The sequence below is a fragment of the Ambystoma mexicanum genome, chromosome 6p (assembly GCF_040938575.1).
Source record: "Ambystoma mexicanum isolate Mex_15411 chromosome 6p, UKY_AmexF1_1, whole genome shotgun sequence".
Lineage (NCBI taxonomy): Eukaryota > Metazoa > Chordata > Amphibia > Caudata > Ambystomatidae > Ambystoma > Ambystoma mexicanum.
Genome location: NC_090935.1, coordinates 47,971,126 through 47,994,253, shown reverse-complemented (window position 1 = coordinate 47,994,253; position 23,128 = coordinate 47,971,126). Strand labels below are relative to the sequence as shown.

Genomic DNA, 23,128 nt, shown 5'->3' with positions numbered 1-23,128 from the left:
CTCCAGCCTGACATCTTGGAGGGCTGGGGCATGAGGGGCTGGAATCATGACATAGACTTCCGTCAAGTTAATGACATATCAGATTTCGATGCCTATCCCATGCCACGCATCAACGATCTAATTGATAAACTCGGAGCAGCCACCTTTCTATCGACCCTAAACTTAACTAAGGGGTACTGACAAGTTCCTATATATGGACCAGATAAGGAAAAGACTGCGTTTTCAATGCAACTAGGATTGTTCCAATTTAAAGTCCTCCCTTTCGGTCTACAAGGTGTGCCAGCCACTTTCCAATGCCTGATGGATCAAATCCTACAACCCTATTCTGATTTCTGTGCAGCTTATATTGACGACATCGTCATTTATAGTAAAACATGTGAGGACAATCTCTTCCATCTTCATACCATCATGAATACCATCATCATACCATCATGAATACCATCATGAACGTCCTCAGAAACGCGGCCCTTACTGCTAAACCAGCCCAGTGCAGATTTGGCCTAATCAGCCGTAAAATCAGGGTTACTAGGATATTACTGAAGGTTTATCCCCAACTTTTCGGTTAAATCAGCCCAGCTGACAGATAAACTTAAGAATGCCGAACCCCAGAAACTTCATTGGAATGACGAGGATGATATATGTTATAATACCTTGAAGCAGACTCTGTGGGCCTCATCACGAGTTGGGTGGTATCTGGGCGCATATACCGCTGAGTGGTATTTGTGTTAAAACCATGACTTTTGGCGCAAACAACGCCCTATCACACGTTGGTGTTCACACGCACATGGACCCGGTGTTAACGCAAATAGCATCCGGCAGTAACAGTGGCTGTGAAACCAAAAACTCAACTGACTTTTTATTTGTGAACACTTTTTCCTTTATTAAAAACCCTACCCCACACTCTTTCTGTAATTAGTTGTAAGGATTTGAAATAGGTTTTTAAGTATAGGCCTTTTTAATTTGACAAGACGCCACAAGGACTGCCTCATATTTCATTTGATGGTCGAAGCTTGCTCCCATCTTAGATTAAGCATTTTTCCACCCGGCATTTCCAGTTTAATAAACACCCTTCAATTGTGATCACGTGTGTCTGTCTTTACTGTTGCCACCATGAGTTCCTTACAGAAGATGATGTCAGTGGAGGGGTAACGGTGTATAAACAGGATTCATGTACCCTAAAGCTGCACATGTGGGATAGCACCCTAATGGGGGAGGCTGTGCTATTTGTGTTGTAACTAGTGGGGTGAAAGATTCCTGAATCATCAGAGCAGTAGGCATAAATGGGATCAGAGCGCACAGCAAAGGTGGTCTGCCCTCTGTCTTCTTGGGGCAAAGGGGGGCATCTTGTGAATTCTCTACCACCCTCCATAACTCCAACACTTCCATTCTGTTCTTTAATTTCTTCCCCTTATATTTTACTGCTAGGAATGTATACATCTGATCCAGGATGTCTATTCTTCGTTCCCTGTTCCGGCCATGACTTGAACATGACCAACTTTGTCTCGGCCGCCCATTCGCTATGATACTTTCCAATCTTCTCCCCATATAATGTAAGAGCCGTACACAGGTATTCCAATGTTGTCAAAGGCTCCATTATAGCTTCTGCTATTTAAACGTTATGCTTTACCTTATGTCAGGCTCCGATCCAGATGTGCCGTGTTGTCCCGTTACCAATACCCTGCCGTTCCCCTTCATAAAACTCCCCATGCACATATCTCACTCTAATCTCATACCACTACTTCGATTACTCTCTCGCACACACACCATCCATACCTTCACTTCACTCCACTCCACTTCAAAATGTGCACACAACAAAACCGGACCCCTTCTTGGTCCAGACCACCAAAATAAAAATAACAATAAAAACACCAAATACCAATTTTCTTTCCCACAACTCCCATATATCAGGCATGGAGATCCCAGGCTCACAAGGAGCCTCTACTCAGACTACTTTCTCTTCTCATGTCCCCTTTAAATCGGGTGGAGAAATTCCAGGCCCACTCAATAAATGGGGCCTATAACTTCAGTCCTCTTAAATAACACAGCGTTGTGTGCTTCCCTCAATCAGGAAGGATCCTGTTCCTCTTTACTACATGTAATAAAAAGAGAAATGTAAAAGAATATGCAGTGCTACGTGGTCTTTTCACCCCACAATCGCACCACTGTCACCACGCCAACACTTGACGGCACACTTTCCAACACACTCTTCCCCCACCTGTGTTGTTTTCTTCCCATGGGGGCCTTACATCTATGTGCTCTCCCGAGTTCCTCCGTCACAGAGTCCCATCAGCGGCTTGCACAATCTGGGAGAGGCACCCCACTCCAAATAGCAGGCAGGAATTCAGGCAACATGGCTCCTGTAAAGCTGTCCGATTTGTACACAAGGGACTGATTGCTGCAAGTGGGTGCTGCCTCTCTTGATGTGCGGCCAGGTTTCCTTTGTCTCTGAGGAGAGGCATCGATCACGTCAGGGTCACCAATTTTGGAAGGTAAAACCTCCAGACAACCATGGCAAGAAAAAAACAATCATCGAAGGAAAGAAGCTCAGTGCACTTCTTTGCAAGGAAAACAAGATTTATTTTGTATACAAAAAATAAAAAAGTGACAGAGGGTGCCATAGAACCCAACTGCCACAGAGCTTGCTCTCTGGGTTAGTTCAGCGAATACAAGCAGTTAAATAGCAAATAATCATCACTCGTGATGCAACAGTATACAGTGTTATCCCACCACCATCATTGGCTACCACCTATATACATACTACCAGTCTCCTATAGTTCCTTGACTTATTGGCCACATCTATACCTATCCCGGCCCCCTAACAAGTGGTCTTCTACTCAATCACCCTGGTTCCCCACTACTGGATTGGAGGGTAGGCGGTAACCATGGCGCTATTAGCGCCATAGTTGCTGCCGGTATTTTACTGTGTCCGCCTTGGTGGATGGCGGAATTACCGCCCTACTCCAAGGTGAGTAGGTGCGGCAATTCCCCAACCATCAAGGCTCTTCCCCATTGCCATTTTTGCCCCCATAGGGCATAATGGGAATGGGGAAGGTGCTAATTACGGTACCGCAAATTGCGGTACCGTAATTAGCTCCGAGGTCCCTTTGCGGCACCCTACTTTAACGGCTGGTAAAACCAGCCGTTAAAGTCGGGTCCCGCAAAGGGAACTCGTAGTAAGGACGTAGGGGTTTACCGGTACCGGTGCCCTTACCGGTACCAGTAAACCCCTACCCCCTAACGTGTAATGAGGCCCATGGTACCCTCCCCGCTGGCATAGTCACATGGTGCGCACCTGGTCGTTAACATGAGCTCAGTGGATACCCTTGAGGTAAAATTACCCCTTTAAAATGAATAAGAGCTTCTCTTGATCCCAGACACATGGGCGCCCCATCATGTCTCCTTTTCGCAAGACTAAATTTGTTGGCCTCACCTTGTAATCCTTGTAATACAAATCACAGAATGTTTCACTCCTTGCTCCCCCCCATGTCAGCTAACCCTCCTGGAAATTCCTCCTGGACCTCTTTGAGACCCCACTAATTGGCCACATTTTGAAGAATGTAGGGATCTTGTCTGTGGGCATCTGGCAGTTCAAAAGGGACAGTGATTATTCTGGGGGTGCTAGGGTCCTAAATCTAGACCGTATCTTTGGCAGCTCGAAACCTCTGCCCTGGCTCCCATTCGCTAGTCCTTCGTGGACGGACGCAGCCCTGTCCGTGCACAGCCATTCACATTCCTTTCAGGTTTCACAGGCCAGCAGCACGAGACAATTACATGTTAAGTGTCCAGGCTGTCAGCCTCTATGTGCGGTGTCCCTGCTGGAAAGGAAAGTGATTCAAACTCATTTCCATGTCATGCTGCTACTTTCGCCATGGCTTGTGGAAAAACCTAAGCATCGCTCTAAATATGGCAATGCCTTCATATTTCTCATGGTGGGGACCAGCTATATTTACGTTGTTGAGAACTAAATTTCACTTCTTATATTCTAATATTACTCATGCCCGATGCTGGGTCCTGCCTACATTTCCTTGACTATTTAAACACACTAGATTTGTTATTCCTGCGTTGTGGGCCCCACCCACATGCCTTTCCTCGTGCACTATTATATTTGGCTTACTGTAAATCGTTTGGGGGGACATGGCACCTGAACATGCATCCCAACCGCACCACTGCCTCCAGTGACTCCTAATAATGTAATTTTGTATATTGAAAGAGTACTCTTCTTTTTGAAGAACTTGCCCCCTTAGGCTAATGTTACCATGTTACCTTTTTGCTGACCAGGCGTGCAGAGCAGCACCCGCGAGCAGAACTCGTAATGTGGCGGTATGGTAACAACGGCGCCGGTAGCACTACCGGCGCTGTTGTTGCCTTACCGCCACATTCGTAATGAGGCCCAATATGCCCTCCGAGCAAATTGTGCATAAGACTACATCTTTTTTAAATTCTTTATTTGTATCTGGTTTATACAAAAAACAAGTAAAAACATATAGAAAGCATTAAAACAATATGCCCACAAATATTTAGCCATTCTAAAACAATGTACAATTTCATTATGAGTATTTAACAATTTCCTCTAAGGAACCAGAGAAAACAGATAACCTTAAAGACATAATTTTCATTCAAATAAGTACACAGATCAAAAGAAGCTTCTGCTAAATTTTGCGTATTTACATCAAAACGGAAAAAGGGAAGGCAAGAAAGTGGAAAAATAGAAACTCTGCGCTATACATTCATGTCGATACTGAGATGAAATCAAGATTCCTTACGATACTAGTTTTGTTTTCTGTAGATAACAGGCCACACACTTCAATTAAGAAGTTTACCACAGCCAATTTTAGGGCATTTCACTTCCCGTGGAGCATGTGCCACCATAAAGTTTTAGACAGCACCCTCGAGGTATCATGGACGAATTTGCCAAAGTAAATAAGTCGCTGAGGTACAATTTTTTCACAATAAAGGAGTAAGTGTTCAAGTGATTCCGTCTTGTTTTCACAGTGGCAGAAACGGCAGGGGAATTTTTGGCCAGTACGAGATCTAATTTCTAATATTTTCCCCGTTGGTAGTACATTAAAGGGAAAGCATAGGTATATAGCTCTCCTAGTTGGGACCGGGAATTTAATCAGGTAAGATTCCAACCTGCCTAATTCCTTCCCTTCTGCGATTAGTTGTTTGTAGATCTTAGATGCGACCACCATATCCATAGTATTTGCCCAGTCCAGCCATTGTAACCGCTTCTTCATGCCTACCGGATTTTGAGTTAACATTGCATGTGTTACATTGATGGACTCCAGAAGATCTACACAATCTTTCTGTAGCTTCAGCATCCATTTTGAGTTGCTGGAGCTTGTTCTCGATTTACAGCCCAGTAAGGTGTATAGGGAATTATTCTTAGATATCATCAAATTCCGGTACAGTATCATTTTTTTCCATTCTACTCTCATTTTTAAAGACGCAAGGCCTAATTCATAACGAATTGCTGAAACGGGCACACTATGAGGTAAGTAAAAGATGATTTTCCGCCATATTTTCAATTCTATTTTCTGGACCAAGCGTGATGTTTCGAAAGGTAAAATTTCAAAAACCATATAATATTTTTGGTACAATTTTCAGGTTGTATAACCTGATCAAGGGGGTGATCGAAAATGTAGAATATTTATTGGCGACCTTCCTCATTTGAAGGATAAGTTTATCCACCTTTTCAAGATAGAAGTTCCAATATAATTGCGTGGAAGCGGTTCCAAAAACTGGAAAGCCAAGGTAGCAAAGAGATCTTACTTTTACAAGAGTGCATGCATTTATTCGCCAATTATATTTTACAGTCTTTTTCCTGGTTGTGAAGCAAATTACCACCGATTTTTTTTCGTTTATAACAAGTGCATTTTCATGAACGTATGTTGCAAGGGCTGTAAGTTTGCTTTGTAACCCCACAGGGTATTATCGACCAGGAGAAGGTCATCGGCGTATGCATTGCAGCATATTTTGATTCCCTCTATACTGGGGGAAACAAGTGAAAAGGTTGTAAGAGGTCCGTTTACATTGGCCGTGTAGAGATTGAAAAGGGTAGGAGCGAACAGACAACCTTGTCTAAGACCGTTATAGGTTTGGATTGTTTTAGAGAGGTTGCCTGACATATTCAATCTCACTTGAATAGCGGAATTCTCGTGCAGATGAATCAGAATGGCCAGGAGTCCAGAGGGGAGCCCCATTTGAGCTAATTTAGTCCAGAGTTGCACTCTATCCACCTTATCAAAGGCGAGCGAAAGATCAACTGACGCCAGATATGTAGGAGATGCAGTTTTTTTAGAGGCCTTTTCTAAAAGTAGACAAATTTCCAAGCCCCCTATCTCCGTACCTATCCCTTTTCGAAAACCAAACTGCTGTGGGGGGAAGATCTTATTAGAGTCTGCCCACTCTTCAATTCTCTGTAGCACCGGCCCGCAAAGATTTTCGAGTCTGCACCCATTAACGAGATAGGGCGGTAGTTTGTCGGGCAGGTTCTGTCCCCCATTTATATATCGGGACGACATAGGATATTCTCTAGGAATGAGGAATTACTCTGGAATGTGTGATGGACTGAAATAGAATGGATAAAGACTTAGCCCAAAGTTCCGAGGACCTCTTTAATGTATTATTAGTCAACCCATTTGGACCAGCCACCTTTGATTTGTTTGCCCTCTTGATCTGGGATTCGATGTCTGAGACTGAGAAATCGAGATTCCAGGTTCCTCTTTTTATAATTAAAAGTTCATTTGTCATCTCCGTAGTGCCTTTATATAAAGTGGAGAAGTGTTTTTCCCAGGTTGCTTCCTGTACATTTACAGATTGAATAGTGACCTGACGTTTTTCCAGTATGTTTAACAGGCTCCAAAACTCGCGGCCCGACAAACATATTAATGTTGTCATTGTTTTGGAGAACCATCTTATGATTTTTCATCCAGTTTTTTTTTTTGCTTGTTTAATGAGTGAAATTTGTTTCCTTTTTTCTGCTTGTGTCAAATTTGCCTTCAGGATTGCTCTGATTTTACGATTTGTAAGAATAATAAGGAGGTTTCACAATGCCTTGTTTTCTCTCTTTTATCGTCCTCCCTATCATGTCTTTGACGTGATGCGTAAAGTGGGAACAGAGAAACATTGAAGTCTTTTCGGCAATGACATATTATTATAGTCTTGAACAAAGACGATGTTAAATTTATCAACGTTCCCTCATGCCAGGTTATGCGATTCCCGCCGCATGACACTATAGACTGCTTTTGCATACTGCTTTGTTTAGGGGTTATGGTGTTGGTTATCATTTTAATCTCCAAAAATCTGTGGTCACTCATATTGGTATCATTTATCAATAATTCTGAACATAAAGCTGATAAGGATTCAGACATAAAGATATGACCAATCTGTGATTTAACAACCCCGTTCAACCATGTATGCTCATGCATAGAGGATGTAAAGATACCATTAATATGGTTAAGACCCCAGTAATCGAATGAAATCCTCCAAATCTCACCGTTAATGAACTTTTGTTTAATAGCGAATGGGCCACTCTCCACATTTTTCAAGGGCTGCATGGAATTTATTACGGACACACCCATATTTTTCACAATACCATGGCCATATCTAATTTCTGAGTTCAAGTCCCCTGCAACTATGATGTCTATTCCTCTATATTTGAGCAACATGGAAGATATACAGTTATTTAAATGAGGTATAACGTTACCCAATGGAACAAGGGGATTCCAGTAAATATTTAGCACAATCATCAATTGGGGGTGTGGAATGCACCCATATTCCAAAACAATAGCGAGAGCAAAGTTCAGTAGTTCCATGGATTCCAGGACTTTTGTGCCTGATACAATTTTGACCACTGTGAGTAGACCTCCAGATGGTCGCCCACGAATCCCCGTTTTGGCTAAAAGATGTTTACAAGCAAAACCATCCAAGTGCAAAGCACTGGTAAGCCATGTCTCTTGTATACATAGTAGGTTGAATGTTCTGCACCCAGAACCCCCGAATTCACCAAATTAGAGTTACCTCTTGATTCCATGAGAGCAAATTCCAGTAGGATTTTCCATTTACAGTACTTACGTTTTTGCCTCATCTTTTGGATTTCAGAGATTGAGTCTCTTAAGGACTGCGCGAGCCAGGTCCAGTCCTGAGCCTCCTCCCCCTTATAAGCCATGTTAATTTCCTTTCATGTATTAGCTTCCTCCCGTGGTGTGTTGGAATTATTTCGTACATATGAGCATTTCAATTCTCCCAGCCGTTACTAAAAATCAGGATATCATAAGCCATTCGATTAAATTGTTCTGTCTCCTGAGCTATCATATCAAAGATCTTTTGTGAGTTGGGAACGATACAGACATAATCAAGTCGTGATGGATGAATGAGGTCCACTAAGCAAATGTCCGCAGAAGCAACTAGCCTCAAACGTGGCACCTCATTAAAGAGCGACAAAATGCGCGGTCTGTTCAAGGAGGATGGTCCTCCAATGTCACACAGATTATACAGGAGGATGCTTGGATATTCCGGAAAGGAAACCTTCCACCACATTGTATTCCTTAGATCACTGTCCTTTATGTGAAGCGGCCTAGCTGGTACACATTGAGCAGGGTTTCTAGAATCCTGTGTACCTGTGGGTTGGGGCATTGCGTGTTCATTACTGGGTTGTATAGAAGCCCTCACGTATTCCTCCCTCCCATAGGGCTGTGCATTTTCTGTCATCCCCCCCGCCCCCACGGGACAGAATCGGTAGGCAATTTACTCGAATCCCAGCTATTGTTTTCCTTGTCCCCGGGGTCCCTTCCCATCATGGCCTTATTTCCAGATAGTGCAAGGTCAGGGAAGAAGTTCATCATGATCTTTTTTATGGTATCTGGTAGGCATGAATTAAGTCCCTCATTCCCTATTAGGGACTGTAGGACTTCATTTGAGGGAAATTTGTATCCCTAATTCATGGATTTCTGAGGGAGGGGTTTCTCAATATTATCTACTGAGTGAGGAACTTCTTGAGTGGGGATATCATAAGGTGTACTCTCGCGACCCGTATGTTAGTGCTATTAAAGTTGGCAATGGTTTTCTTATTTTATTATTTTATTCTTGTGTCGCAAGGATGTGGGTCAACACGGAGACATAGAGTCCCTCAGCTCCGTTTGTAAAGTAAGCAGTAGTTTGTTTGTGCCTACACCTCTTTGCGCCAAATTTCTGATGTAAATGAATAAAAGTACGTAGTCAAGTTTCTTCAAGTATATTTTCTTAATTTATTTGATATATGTTCTGCCCATATGGATGACACGTGTTTCGGCGTTCCATTGGCGCCTTTTTCAAATCCGGGCTACAAAATTCTCTTGCTCATGCCTCAAGCATCGGGGGTCCTGTTATGGTTCTGGCAAATCCTTGTTCATAACAGGACCCCCGATGCTTGAGGCATGAGCAAGAGAATTTTGTAGCCCGGATTTGAAAAAGGCGCCAATGGAACGCCGAAACACGTGTCATCCATATGGGCAGAACATATATCAAATAAATTAAGAAAATATACTTGAAGAAACTTGACTACGTACTTTTATTCATTTACATCAGAAATTTGGCGCAAAGAGGTGTAGGCACAAACAAACTACTGCTTGCTGGTTTCTCAATATTAGGCTTCATATTCCCCTCACTGAGATCCATGCCCGAGGAGTCTACGATCCCGGGAAAAGGAGAGATTAGGGTCTGAGCAGAGGGTAAGGAGGAAAACCCCAATCTGTTTGATTCCACTGTGGTCATAGGACGATCAGCCAAGAGGTTACCGGCATCTTGGGGCAATATCTTTCTGGAAGTCGATTTCTCCAGAACCTTGTAGAAGTTGGAGAGTTGTAGCTGTTTTACTTCCTTGTTATCCCTCCCCTGTTTGTTGCAACATAGCTTTTTCATTGTCCGAACCCTCGGTCTTATCCTCTGCGATATGTTTCCTTCCACCCTCTTATTTCTTGTCAGTATTTTTTGTTTTTTTCAGATTTTTTTTATTTTTATTTTTACTATTTCCCGGAATTTCTTCTGGGATAGATTTCAGGGAGTCATCGTTATTTAATTGTAGGGCCTTCCTCCTCTCCTCATTCAGTTGTTTAAGATCGGAAAGGGCAACTTCACTGGGGGGCATCTTCAGTTCTTTTTTAGGGATGTTTGACTTAGTAGAGAGCGATCCCTTCTTCATTAGCCTTTTTTTTGCTTTTAGTGCCAAACGTTGTTGCCGTCGCGAGAGAAAAAAACCATTTCCACTGACACTTTCATCCTCCTCTTGTTTTTCTTTTGCCTCTTCTTTTGGCCCTAAGCCCTCAATGGAATCCAATATTTTAACTAGAGCGGATGGGCTATCGAGTGTGTCAGTGGGATTGGAGGCCCCCTCCCGTGCTGGCAATAGGGTCCCCGAGGACTTTCCAGTGACTGAGCTCCCTATCAAAACTTGCATACCTTTTTCCAACGTGGCCATTTTTACCGAGAGTTCCTCGAGGGCCTCCATGATCCTTTTTTCCCCTTCTAGTTCAGGCTTTAGGGCGTTATTTCCATTCTTTCCTTAGCCTTATTCATCCCATTACCCTTAGCAATCATATTGGCGAAAGTCGGGTCCTCCTTCCATTAGTTAGGGTTTGGGATCATTGCAAATTATTTGTTTTTAGAGGTAATGGAAAGTCTGTCTTTATTTTAAGTGCCTTTACTTCCTCTCTGGCCATGATGAAACCTTCCACTTTGCTGAGTTATATTTGGGTATCAAGTACAATTCTTTTCAGATCTCTCATCTCCCAGTGTGTGAGCTTGTGACCTTTATCAAGGGGATTCAATATCCTTGAAATCACTGGAAGTGACTCCTCGAACTTATCATTATTGTCATTAATTGGGGAGCTCGTAAGAGATACTCCTGAGATTGGAGGATTATTAATGTGAGGGGGCACTGCAGTGTTCGTTAGATTCTCCAGCATTAAATGTCCCCCCTGAGCACCCTTAATGGTTTTAGGTTCCTCACCCCACCCTTCTTGTATATTTGTAAATATAGAGGCTGAGGGTAGGGGGAATTTCACATCTGCAGAAAAGACTCTGTAAGGAGTAAGGGTCCTCAACTGGGGAAGTGTATTGAACAAATGTACCTGGTCAATTCCATTTCAGGCTGCATTAACAGGTGTAGAAGGACCCCTTGAAAGCCTAGCACGCTTATCCAGTTCCGTCCTCACTGTTTGACCCATCATAGATACGTCTAGGTTTATATCCTTTGGCATGGTGTCTGTGCCCTCAATGAATTTCTGATTTGTTGATTCTCTTACACTAAGAAAGCTCGATTTAATAGGAATTTGAGAATCCATATCCTTTGTGCCAGGCCAGCTGGCACAAAGTATATGTCTTCCTCCCCCAATGATTGTGCACCCAATTTTGTGTGTAGCTGTGAGTGCATGTAGGAAAATTCCACCTCCTGCTTAATAGCATTAATTTTTTCCCTTTCATCTTCCTCCATATTGACTAGCCTGGAGTTCTCTTCCTGAGTATTGGTACCCAATAGTGGGACCGCAGGCATTTGTACTTGCATCCCCTCTTCCAGCGGAGGTATTTCCTGTATAACAAGAAATACCCCCGTTTGCTTAATCTCTTTCCCCACACATTGTGGTATCAAATTATTCTCCACGGTCTTTGGGAGCACCGGGGTCTTTAGTGCGCAGATTTTACCATTGCGTAACACAGTAGACATAACACCCTAAATTTGTAATAATTAACTGGACAAATCGGGGAGGAACAAGGTAAGTGGGGGAATCTACTAACCACAAATTGAAGTGTCCAACCCGCCACCCTGCGCCCCCGCACACCCAAACAGCCCACTTGCGTGCCACTTCCGGGTGCGCGTGCGGGTGCGCTAACACAGGGAGTTATATGCACGTAGGAGCCGTGGGTGGGAGGCGGGGTCCACAGAAGAGAAACAGAAAACTGACTCTACAAGGCAATAGAGAAAGAGGAAGTCAGTGGTGCATTTCAGAGCCCCTCGGGGTCACCCGCACAAGATCTCAAGTCCCCAAGTCCCCAAGTCCCCAAGTCCCAGAACAGGTCCCTGAACAGGTCCCCAAGTCCCAAGTCCCTGCACTGGGCTGCAGTGCTTCAGCAATGTCCACAAAAAAGCAGCGTGTTGCGCAGGAAAAGGGCCCACTGTGCTTCCTCTTGCCGACTCACTCACTCACTTAGGTAAAAGATTCAACGTCCACAGGAGCAGCGCGTCCTCAGCACAAGAGTCTCAGCCCAACAGCCCACTTGCGTGCCACTTCCGGGTGCGCGCGGGTGCACTAATACAGGGAGTCATATGCACGTAGGAGCCGTGGGCGGGAGGTGGGATCCAGAGAATAGAAACAGAAAACAGACTTTAGGTAAAAGATTCAACGTCAACAGGAGCAGCGCGTCCTCAGCACAAGAGTCTTAGCCCAACAGCCCACTTGCGTGCCACTTCCAGAGACTACATCACTCTACAATAAATGAAGCCAAAGAAGGCAAATATACACTACTGTATTAGTGTACAGATGTATACTTCATGCAATCACTGTACAGACACACAAGTAATTCATCACAAACAAATACTCAATCATAATACACAATTACATTCAGTACCAACATAGGTGATATGACGAACTAGATAGCCATTATAATCATGTGCATACATCAGAGAATCCCTCTAGAAACACATATAATTCATCATCAAGATTATGCCCTTTCAGCTGTAATGTTTCAAAGTACATATTTAATCTTGTTTTTAATGGCGAAGCTTTAGAGGCCGATTCCCTTTCCGTGCATGTTCAGAGACATGGACCAGACCTACAAAAGATAAGCATTCTGGATTACTCTCTAAAAAGGTGTTGCTAATGGGTAATTTTCATAATTTTGCACCACTTAGATAGCAGAGCCATTGTTTCTCTTAATGCTTCTCGCGAATCATACTAGATGCAACAATTTCCTTCAAAGACGGTACCTTTGAAAAAGTAACCAGAGGATGGGAACCCAATGTATCACAGATATCTGTATCTTCTCGTAGAATGGACCTAGGTTTGCTCAAGATCTTTTGCACATTTGTTGCTTGCGAACTAAACTTAGTGATAAATCTAATGGGACCTGCTTCCTCATTATTCTTGCTGGAACCACTCAATGCATCCCACCGATCAATAGATGTTGCTTTATCAAATGCATTCATGATGGACTTCTTACGATAGCCGCTGGATTTGAAACAACTACTCGATTGCCTCACATAAAGAAATGCTGTTCTCTAGTGGGCAAGGGTGAAAACTGTGGTTTTCACCATCACCCACAAGTGAATAGCATTCCTTTTGGTGAGTTTTTGCAGGCTAGAAATAATTTCTAGCAGGAGTGTGATTTTGTCAAAGAATCCAAGATTATGAGTAGGCATTTCATATGCAGGGATTATCGTAGGAAAGAAAATGCCCATAAGATTTAGGCATTTTTCCATATGATTCGGGCGTTTAAGAAAACAAGACCCAACTGAAATCTCAACGCAGCCACAGGGACTGCAGTTGGTAAGGAAAGCGCTGTCTTCCAGATCGAACCTTCCACAGCCCTAAAATCAAAGCTCTCCAGCAAGTGATAGATCTCTATCCCATATATCAGGGCTGACACTACCTTTGCTTCATAGAAATTATGGACATAGAGGAGTGAAAAATCTCCCTAATTTATAATGGAATTGCCAGGTTTTTGCCTTCTCCTTCAGGTGATTCACAATACTGCTCTTAATTGGCTGTGCATTAATGAAAAATCTTAAGTATCTAAATTCAGGAACTACTTCAATTTTGCAATCATTTTTCCACCACAAATGATTTTTCTTATGCCCTTTCGAAAAGGAAACGATTTTAGATTTTTGGTATAAATCTTCAAATCGTTCTCTTCACAAAAGACCTCAAAGACATTTAGGAGCCTTTGCAGCGCCATCTTTGTTCGATTTAATAGAACAATATCATCTGCGCTAGAAATCTATGGGGCTTTCAACCTATTAATAATAGGGGGAATATAGGATGCTTCCTCGATATTGCTCCCAAGGTCCGCCAAGTATATATTAAATAAAGAGGGGGCTAATATATACCCTGGCCTAAACCACAACTTATAGGTATGTTTTGTGTGTAATCTCCCTCCAGATCTAAGCACACTCTCACTGTAGCATACCTATGAAGGTGGATTAAAATTTTGAACAAACCCTTAGGCAGACCCCAATCCCTTAATTTGGTCCATATCAGTTCTCTCTTTACGCAATTGAATGGCAGTGATATCGATCATGGTGGCAAATATGTTTTGATCTTTCTGCTTGCAGACCAGCTTCTCATCAACAACAGTCAGCTGAAATGATGCCAACCGCTGCCCAAAGGCCCACCTGATTTGGACTCAATATGTTATTTACCTCTGCCCAGATGCTACTGGGTGGTAGTTTAACGGGTCTACTCTATTGCCTTTTATGTAAATCGTGATACGATTGCTTCCAACTCAATGGGGTTTGTTCCATCCTCACAATTTCTTGAAACACGTCATACAATATACCTCCCCACAATTTAAAGTTATCTTTCAAGACCAAATTACTGAGTTCATTAGGCCCTGATGCTATGAACTTATTACTCTTAATTAGGCTCTTCTCAATACTTTCCCGGGAGAAATCTAAGTAATTTCACAACAGTCCCCTCCAAACCAAAACTCCCCCAAACATGTTTACACCCCCATATAGCTTAGAAAAATGGTTCACCCAAGTGTTCTCTTCAATTCGATTGGCCTGTGCCAAAGACTGGAAGTTATCCAAATGGCTAACTAGCTTCCAGTAATGTGAATCTTTTTTCTGACTTATACAGCCGAGCCTAATTTTGCCATCCAATTGACACCTAAAAAAAAATTACGTTTTTATTAGCCTTTTTTAACACTTCCAGTTTTTCCTTTTTTTCTATACCATTTTTCTTAGCCCATCTCAGGCTTTGTCTCAGGATTCTTCTAGATTCTTGAATATCTTTATTGAATACACGCTTGTTTACCATTGGACATTTTTTACCATAATCTAGAAGGTTCAAATTGTTTCTAATAAAAAGCGTAAAAGCCCCTGGATCACTATAAACAAAATGTTTCACATTATTCATCTTGTTCACTGTATCATTTACATACTGATTAAATTCCTTAATTTCTTTCGGGAATCCGTTTAATCTATTTGTACCTCTAGTTACAGTAATATTTACCACAGAGCATTTATTTTTTGCATGTGAACCGCCCTTACAAATTTACATAAATGTGGGTGGTCACTCGGTTCCCATCCTTAATCTCAAAACATACTAAACTCAGTGATAAAGCTTCCGTTGTGCCAATAAAGTCAATACAATAATAGTTAACTCTATTATGCCATGTGTACCAATCCTTCTCCTGGCTAAACATTTTGTTATATAACAAGGACAGATCTTGGATTTGAAGGGACATTTACTGTACCCATTCCCTCAACCTCTGTTGCTACTACTGCCTCTATGGATGTCCTTTTAGAGTCTGAAAGGGGGGGGGGGCTACAGAATTGCATTAAGGGAGTTGTATCAGCAACAGGCCCTGCTAGCTGCTAAGGAAAAGGATAGAGACTGAAACCATAACAATGGGCCTCATTACAACCCTGGCATTAAGGGGTTAACAGCGCCGTAAAAGGCTGCGGCGCTGTTAAACCCTTAACGCCAGATTCACACTTTAATGCCTGCTTTTTGCAGGCGTTAAAGTCCAAGCCGCTTTACGGTGCCATAATTAGCGCCTTCCCCATTCCCATTGAGCCCTATGGGCCAAAAATGGGAATGGGGAAGGGGCCATGGTGAATGGGGATTTACCGCCCTGCCAACCTTGGAATGGGGCGGTAAATCCGCCATCCACCATGACGGAATCCGGCATGGACCATGGTGCTAATAGCACCATGGTCCAACGCCAGGGTTGTAATGAGGCCCATTTGTATTTGGAACAGAAGAGGGTTGAGGCACAGTTAATACTGAATTGGGAAGAGCGAGCATACCTGTTGGAGTTAAAGACATTGGACCTTGCAGATGCTACGACTTCTAGTTCTAATCCTTCCAGAGATGAGGAAGCCTCTCAATCCCCTCACAGTCCCAAGGACCTTAAGGACGCGTAGAGTGTGAAGGATGTAAGTCAGGATGTGTTGACTGGGATGAGTTCCTTTGAGATGGCATGTGGGATGCATGGTAAGAAAGGCAAAGAACAGGCCATGCACATGGTAGGTGGGCACTTTGGATGTGAAGCCAGTTGGATTCCAGTGAGCAAAATATAAATGTGAGAATAGAAAAGGAAGTTGTGCTTAGCTTTGAGAAGCATCCTTCTCGATACTTAAATGCATTCAGAGGCCTCAGTAATAGTGTGAAATTGGGTGAAGGCATACCTTAAGACATTGGATGTTTGAATTGCAGTTCATAAAGGGACCTCTTTTGAAGGCGTGGTCCATCTGGTCATGTTGGAACACATTTATTTTATCTCATCTCTCTAGACACATCAGACACCTATGAGCTTGCTTATCCAGAAGACACTTTCCTTGGTCAGTTTTCTTGGTCTTGTGATGAGCCCATAACATGGTGCGGAGGGGCCTAGTGGCTTGGGTTGTGAAAACAAGGCAGGCGGGATATCGTGGGAGCATGCCAAATGAGGAATGCAGCAGGCATGAGTGGGGCTTCAGTTGGTGGGAGCAGACCCGAGTAGGTCTCAGGTAAGCATGTGAAAGAACGCCAAAGGGTGATTGGGTAAATGAGTAGTAGCCAGTGAGAGGGGTACTAGGGTGGGTGCAGGGCAAAGGGGGCCATATGTGGTTGGGTGCAGGCCAGAGGAGGTGCTCTGCATGCCAGAGGTTAAGCTTGGGTAGCAGGGCACAGATTTCCCTGCAGGACTCAGGGGGGTATGGAGCTAGCACCCCAGAGGAGAGCTCGGGTGCATGGATGGGAGAACACAAGGCAAGTGGGCTCAAGTGGGTGGGAGTAGCCCAAAGATAGGGCTCGGTCAGTTGCATGCATTAGCGCTAACACTACAATTGTCTTCAATACTGGGACTTGACACCATCATGGTGCTTGCACTGGACAGGACTTCAGTGGTGCAACTAATGATTCTAAAACAACGACAATCTGAAATGGCCAATTAAAGGGCAAAGCCAAGATGCAGTGAACCAAATGAAGCTCTCACTGCTGTTGGGAAATTTGAAAAGTTCAAACTTCGCACGCCATACCACTGACTGTGGGGTGGACATGACATCGTCATGTCTGTCACTTTTGTAAATTGATACAAATATTACAATATTTATGGTAAATTGGATAAATGTAACATTTAGGTTACTTTGGGCCTCATTACATGTAGTGCGGTAAGGGTTTACCGGTGCCGGTAAGGGCACCGGTACTGGAAAACCCTTACCGCCTTACTACGAGGTCCCTCTGCGGGTTGGTACTTTAACGCCTGGTTTTTAGCAGGCGTTAAAAACCAACCCGCAAAGGGACCAGGGTGCTAATTACGGTACCGCAATTTGCGGCACCGTAATTAGCGCCTTCCCCAATCCCATAGAGCCCTTTGGGGCAAAAATGGGAATTGGGAAGGGCAATGGAGGAAGGCGGATTTCCCGCCTTCCCAACCTTGGAATAGGGCGGTAATTCCCCTTTCCTCCAAGGCGGTATCGGTAAATTACCGGCATGAACCATGGTGCTAATAGCACCATGGTTTACCACACTACGGAGGTCATTACAACCTTGGTGCTAAGTGCACCACCTTTACCACCATGGTGTAAACTAAGTTTACACCATGGTGGATGGCGTATTTACCGCCCCATTCCAAGGTGAGTGGGGCGGTAAATCCCCATTTCCCATTTTCCCTTCCCCATTCCCATTTTTGCCCCATAGGGCATAATGGGAGTGGGGAAGGCGCTAATTACGCCGCCGTAAATTACGGCGGCCTAATTAGCACCATGGCGGGTTAGCGCCATGGACTTTAACGCCTGCCAAAAGCAGGCGTTAAAGTGGGAATCCGGTGTTAAGGGTTAACGCTGTCGTTAACCCTTAACGCCGGGGTTGTAATGACCTCCTACGTGTTTGTGTTATTTTGTGTAGAGGCGATGCATTTGTAGATTTGCATGCATGCAGAAACGTAACGATGAAACATTGTCACACGGAGGGCCCCTCAACACTCAGGTGAAGCAGGTGATCAATATATGCATGTGGAGCTTAGCTGTAGGAATGGCGGTCATGAGAGGTGATCATAATAGGTATAAAATGCACACAATGGTGTACATGTATGGGAAGTATTTTTCGAATTTAGTAAAAGATGTTAAAGAGGTGTGGTTGCTCTATGTTTCGAGGGGTGTTTTCGCAATCATGGCAAAGGCCCATCAGCATTCAGGGAACAGGTTTCGGAAGCTGGTCAACGGGGTGGTTGCAGTCAGTTTGCAGATGGCTGAAGTGCTGGAGGGCGAAGGGAAGATAGGATCTCCAGTAAACAGGAGAATTCATTGTTGTAAGGGATAGGCATTTCTAAAACCTGCAGTGTTGTTTGATCAGATAGCTTCACCCAGGACACGTACGGAGATCAGTAGTAATTCATTTCAGTAGAGCGATTGTGTTGCCAGAGAGTGGGCGGAACTTATGTGAATAGGAAGGGTCAATAGTCATAGAAATCAGACACAGGACAGGTTTGGGCAACGAGGTTAGCAAACATGAATAGGTCAAAGGGAATCTACGTGTCTTTTTCTCATCTTCATGTGCTTAGGTATTTTTAGGGCAGATCTGTGTGCATCATTAATAGGAATTCTGTTATTTTGTAACTAAGATGTAAGGCTGACACCAACTATGGAGAGGTTTTTAGGAAGGGGTATTTTGAAAATGTAAACCGTGTAATGATAAGTTTTAGGGTTTTGTGTTATGCCTGTGTCCAATGAACTGTTTCTCTGTACAGGGCAACCAATCATGCTTGGGGTGATGCCTTTGTAACGGTATCTGGGGGAGTGTATTAAATGTTGCAAACTGTATATAACCTGTGTTCTTTGTGTGGTTCAGCGAGACCAGGGTAAGTTTGACTGATAGATGTCATCTGAGCCCCTTACTGGCTGTTGTACAATATACTTGCTTTATGGACAAAAGGCGCACTTACGGATTTTGGATGTGGGTCTAATTTGGGTAAAGGGGCGGAGCTGAAAGTCCACGCCTACACTGCTTTATAAAGAAGCTGATGGACCGCAAACAAATGCACACAATATAGGCTGTTCAAAATGTCTGCTTATGAGTGCTACAACTTTATATACAAACCTAAAAATAGCAAGTGCCCAAACGTTCCCAACTGTTCCTTCCTCCCCATAAGCTGTTCCGTGGACATATCCTTGATGCTTGCAAAGCAAAAATATCCTCTACTCCTTATTAAATGCACCCTCCTCCATATTGCCACTTTCCCCCTTCCTAGGAGCCATCTGCTTCAGCCGCCTGCCATCCACTTTGCTCATGATCGCTGTTTCTCTTTAGAGGTCTGCATTCTGTTAAATGGCCAAGCATCTACCACAAAGCAATGCTCTGAACACTGACAACGTGCATGCAAGCTGGAGCGACTCAGATGTGTGCAAGTAATCATGTGGACTATACCACAGGTAAGTCAGAAAACCCCTGTGAAAATAGTAAGTATATCTACTTGACCAGGGTTTAATTGGGAATGATAACACAGTTAGGTAGCCCTCACCCACAAGTGCTAGAATGGATTTCTAAACTCTGGCCTGCTGGACAGATGTTTAAGAGGCCACATTTGTTAGTGAAACAGGGGACACTTCTGGGAAGATAGTCAGACCAACTCACAGTAGCTTGGAGAGCAGTCAAGACTAGATCTCAGGAGGAGTGAGGGTGACCAGAAGTCCACAATGAGCACACACAGTGAAACAGCAAGAATTACCCTCAGACAGAAGGATATACAAAATATACTATTTATTATATGCCCAATAATCAACATGAATAACTGAATTAGCAATAGCAACATTACCACGCAAGCAACACACTATGTAACATCTATGCAATCGCTGAAGTCAATAAGAAAAAGTCAATATCACAACCACAACCTGTAAGGGGAAGGGGTTAATAACCTTTGGAGCATAGACAACCCTCAGAGATGGAAAACCTAATTTCAGAAGTCTAGCCCAGAAGTAAAGCCTTGTTATCAATGTAAAATGTGCACGTAAATGCGCCCGGTCGTGCGTAAAAAAACAATGTACCTTTTTAAGAAGCTGGAAAAAATTAGGCAAAAGATTCTGAAGGGGATACATGAATTCCATTTGTCAGTAGGGGATCTACTAAAGGACTTTAGGGAGTGGTTGCCATGCAATGATCTTCTAGGCGTAAAAGCGCACATATGAACGAGGGGCCACCAGCAAGTGGTTTCAGTAGCCACCGCCCTTAGCTCGTTTTGGTCCAAACTTGGCAGGTTTAGTAGTGGCTGATGGAGGTTAAGATTCCCACCCACGGTTTGGCCTCTAGGCACACAGGTGCTGCGGGTGCAGACTTGGGTCCGGTATGGAGTAGGAGGTGTAAATCTCGTCCTGTGCGGAGAATGTAGAAGAAACTGATGCAGCTGGTCTGAGGGCACAGGAGGGATTGTGGGAAAACCACCTTCAGCAAACGCCACTGTCTCACAGTGACACAGCAGCACCCAACACTTTGACGCAGTCTATTTTATGACGCAAAGGGACTAGGCCACCGAAAGTTGGTGGGAGAGTGCTTTGTAGAGCAAGCTTGGTTTCCCCAGGTTTTTAAGCCGAAAGGGAGAGCTGAGCAGTTCACTGGATGGCCCAGGAACACTTCCGAACAGGCACTTTTGCAGGGAAACCAGGTGTCGAGAGAAATTGGTCCCACCCCTCCAAAGGTTTGAAGCACCTTTTCAGGTCTTCAGAGATCGAGTGCAAAGCAGTGCTACTTGGGGAATTTTCAGCGTGTCTCAGGATGGTCTGGGGGTCTGCTTGGCTCCTTCTGTGGGTCGGATCTGACCTACTCCTGATCCACTTTAATGGATGGACGACCCCTCCTCATACAGAAAAAGCTACTGCTGCCACCAGTCTGTTCCTAGGCACACCTGCACACTCACCATAACATCCATAGAGGGTGACTAGGTCCAGAAAACACATGGGGCCTCATTACAACCTTGGTGCTAAGTGCACCAACTTTACCACCATGGTGTAAACTCCGTTTACACCATGGTGGATGCCGGATTTACCGCCCCATTCCAAGGTGAGTGGGGCGGTAAATCCCCATTTCCCATTTTCCCTTCCCCATTCCCATTTTTGCCCCATAGGGCATAATGGGAGTGGGAAAGGCGCTAATTACGCCGCCGTAAATTACGGCGCGTAATTAGCACCATGGCAGGTTAGCGCCATGGATTTTAACGCCTGCTAAAAGCAGGCGTTAAAATCAGAATCAGGCGTTAAGGGTTAACGGTGGCGTTAACCCTTAACGCCTGAGTTGTAATGAGGCCCATGGACTCCATGGCGCCGCACAGTAATGTACCCGGCACAATGATGAAATGTTACCAAGAAGCAGCAACAAAGTTGAAAGACAAGATTCTCAGTACTGAGAGCTTGAAGGATGTGCCAGCCAGTTTTCCAATAACAATGAGCGTAATCCCAGTGGAGTGCAGCTGAAGGCTGTGCTCCACTGCAAAAGGTCAGGTCAGGAAACTGGAACAGAAGCAAAAGGTTTTGGTGGTCCATAAATATGGAGGGAACGTTGCATTCAGAGACATCTTTCCTAACAGCAAGGTTTCAAGCAAGGAGCATGGATGGCATGAGTACAAGCAGAGGGCAAGGCAACATATATAGCCTTCCTCTGAACATGCCTGAATAGATGGAGGCTGGAGTCTAACTTCTCCTGGCAGAGGCCTACTTTACTTTAAAGACAGGGCTGGAGATGCTGCTTCAGTTGGAAAGGGGCACAGGGATGTGCACTGAAGACAGTCGTTAAGATACGTATGCTCCTAGACTGAGGCAACAAGAGGTAGTACAGCAACATGACAAAGTGGCTGAACAATGTGCATTGCATAGGAAAGATTATCAGACACAAGATGGTTAAGGGGCTTTACTGTCAGTATCTAGCAGTGAACCAGACCCTTTACACCCGGGTGTTATAGATACACGGCAGATTCATGAACACCACAGATTCATAGGCGGTCATATTGCATGGTTTTATAATGTTCTGTGTGTGTGTTCAAGTGTCAGAAAGAATCTGGACTCCAAGAGCGTCAGAGCAGTACCCTTCACAGACATATCTGGTAATGGTGGTCACTGGTTGTTTTGTCTGTTAATGATCAACATACACATTTCTTCTTATAGTATTTGGTCAATTTGTTTCGTGTTTTGTTTTATTGTGATCAGGGCTTGATCAGCACAGAATTGCAATACACTTTGATACATGGAGGACTACAAGGCCATATTTAAATGCAAAGAAGGAAGAGAACACGCTTAGACATATTCAACTTTAAATACATTTTGCATCAACTGGAACAACCCTGTTAAACCATTTTTACAGTTTTATGTTGTTCAATGGCTGTTAAGCTCATTACTTTCTTTTAGCATGTATTTTAATGCACTAGTGCTTTAGTACCCTTTTTGCGTGTCCAACACAGGTGAAGGTTAAGCACCAATGAGTGCGGCATTTTCATTTGCTATACCCCTGCCCAGTTTTAATATTCTTCTTGTTCGGATGATCCTACATCATTGATGCTTTTGGACCGATACTAAGATATACTGTAGTGAAGACATGTGATGAATATTTCAGGTAATAACATTTCCTTAAACTGGTAGAAGTATCATCAAATGTTTTATATGTATGATGTCTCAATGTGTCCAATACTACACACTATTATAACAGTACATAAAAAGCATGAACGTACATTTCACAATATTCTTCTTATCGCTATAAAAACACCTTTGTTTCAGATTGAAATGCATCAACTAATTGTATTTCACATTTAATTTGTATCTGTGTTGATTTCAGTTTAAAATGCATTACCATATTTCACAATCATTTTTTAGCTCTGTAAAATTATAGCTGGATATCAAATTACACTCAGCACATACAGGTGCGTCCCCACGATTAGACCTGTAACATTTAAAATCACCAGGTGTAAAATA

The 23,128-nt window shown here is 43.6% G+C and overlaps 1 protein-coding gene across 1 annotated transcript in view; it reads right to left on the bottom strand.

Annotated features, from left to right (window-relative positions):
• The window catches only part of LOC138511193 (zinc finger protein 84-like), a 604,912-nt gene that overhangs the window by 486,252 nt on the left and 95,532 nt on the right, over positions 1-23,128 (bottom strand). The gene's annotated exons all lie outside the window — the stretch shown is intronic.